The following is a 2093-nucleotide window of genomic DNA, read 5'->3' as shown; positions in this document are numbered from 1 at the left end:
GGGAATGGTGATCCCCTCGGGAAAGCGGGGCTGGTTGTTGGCATCCAGCTCCACACACAGGGGCTTGGACTCGTTCCCAGAAAAGGTGCAGAGCTCAAAGTTGTAGGTGGTACCTCAGAGGGGAGAGCAAACTGTGAGTCCTCTCCTCCACTTCCTGCTGGGCTCTGCTCTGCCCACAGTTCGTGTGGCCTCCTCCCTCTCTGCCTCCCCATCAGACCTGGAGGCAAAGGGTCAACACACAGGTCAACACAGGCCTGAAGGACAGAGCCTTCCACCCAGCCACCCAGCAGAGATCCCCCCAGGAGGTAATTACCATCCACATCATCAGGGTACTGGCCAGACATGGCCAGGTAGGGCTCGTAGATGACCAATCAGAAGATCCACTCCCAGCAGTGCTCGTTCTTCCTCAGGATGCCTTGCCTGGCCACTCCAAAGGCCACCATCCACACAGCAAAGAGGAAGAGGAAGAAGAAGACGTCTATCATCTGAAAAAGAACAAGCAGCAGTGCCCCAACCGCACGTCTGCTCCAAGCCACGCGTGCTCCCAATTTCACCAACACACATCCACAAACAACTGACCATTCCCACAGCACAACCTCTGTCCCAGTGAGGTCCTCCCTCAGCCAGCCCGGCCTGTTCTCTCTGACAGAGCTCCTGAGCTGGGAAGATGGGGCTGGGAGTTCCAGGCTGGGCTTGCTTGGGCTTTGCTAGGCTGGGCAAGGGCTGGGAGCTGGGAGCATTGGGGCTGCTCCTCCAGCTCCTGCTCTCACCGTGTTCTCCTCCTTTCCCTTCCCAACCCCACTTGCATCCCCCATGGCACAGGGGGTTTACAGACATCCCTGTAACTCCCAGTGGGTTTGTCCCTGTGTTCAGGAATCTGTCCTGAGCCAACCCCTGGGGTCGTCTGCTGGACCTTCATTTGTTTGGTGTCAGAATCCTCACATTGAAATGGCCCGTCTGAGTCCCCAAAAGGAATAAGAATGAAGATTCCTCCCAGACAAAAGGTGCCAGAACAGGAAGCTCCATGTGTCCATGAAGTGCCAGGAGTGGCTGACGAATTGCACAGGAGAGATGGAAGGTGAGGGCTTTTTTTCCTGGGTGGAACTTTATTTGTTTGGTGCCAGAACCCTCGCGCTGAAATGGTCAGTCTGAGTCCCCAAATGGCATAAGAATGAAGATTCCTCCCAGAGAAAAGGTGAAAGCACAGGAAGCTCCATGTGTGCATGGAGTGCCAAGAGTGGCTCACTGTGAGGGTTTTGGTCTAGGCTTTCCTGGTGACCAGCTTGCAAACAAGGAAGTGTCCATGTACCCAGTATTCCATATGATTTTCAAGTAAACCAGAGTATAAATAAGTTGGAGATGAGAGACCTCGCTCTCTTCTCTTCTGGTGAGGTTCAGGGCAGTGAGTCCTTGCGTTGGTCTCGCTTATCTAAGGCTGAGGCCTTCAGTGTCCTCTGGCCTACCACGTGGAGGTTTGGAGAGTGCTGGCTGTGTCTGCCAATCCTGCTTTTCTATGGGAAGTGGTGAGATTTGTTTGCTAGTTATTAGGATAATTCTTGAGTTTGATTGTGTATATCTGTTTGGTGTCCCCTTTTTGTCCCCTTTTGTCATTTTTTCCCCTTTCCCTTCAGGGGGTGTTTGGATTCCCTGTGCTGTGTACATAGCATCTTAATTGTATATAACTGTAATATACATAAATATATGTATATTTTATATAATTAGCTTGACTCTGGGTTCTTCAATTTTTTTATAGTTTTTTTTTTTTTCCTTTGCTCTAATGGAAGAAAGGAGGGGGAAGGGGTTGCTACTGTGATTTTGGGCATTTGGCAGGGAGCCAGGTCTGAACCATCACACCCATAAACCTTATAATGGTGCAGGCCCCATAAAGCACATAAACCTCATCGGGGGCTCCCATGATAAAGGCCATGTCCTCAAAAAGCCCATAAATGTTATAAAAGCTCTGCTTTCATAAACCCTCTCCACCTCATAAAAGTGCAGGCCTCATAAACCCCACACATGTCATAATAGTGCTGTCCTCAGAAAGCCCATAAACCTCATAAAGGGGCCATCCTAAAGTGTCTCTCCTCATAAAC

The 2093-nt window shown here is 50.5% G+C and overlaps 1 pseudogene; it reads right to left on the bottom strand.

Moving 5' to 3' along the window:
- Nucleotides 1-3: 3 nt before the first annotated feature.
- On the bottom strand, nucleotides 4-486 carry LOC114073127 (annotated as a pseudogene).
- Between the last annotated feature and the right edge of the window lie 1607 nt (nucleotides 487-2093).

This window comes from Empidonax traillii, unplaced genomic scaffold (genome assembly GCF_003031625.1).
Source record: "Empidonax traillii isolate 1590-97213 ecotype Southwest subspecies unplaced genomic scaffold, ASM303162v1 scaffold5442:size8310, whole genome shotgun sequence".
Taxonomy (NCBI): Eukaryota; Metazoa; Chordata; class Aves; order Passeriformes; family Tyrannidae; genus Empidonax; species Empidonax traillii.
This window is presented reverse-complemented; position numbering and strand designations above follow the sequence as displayed.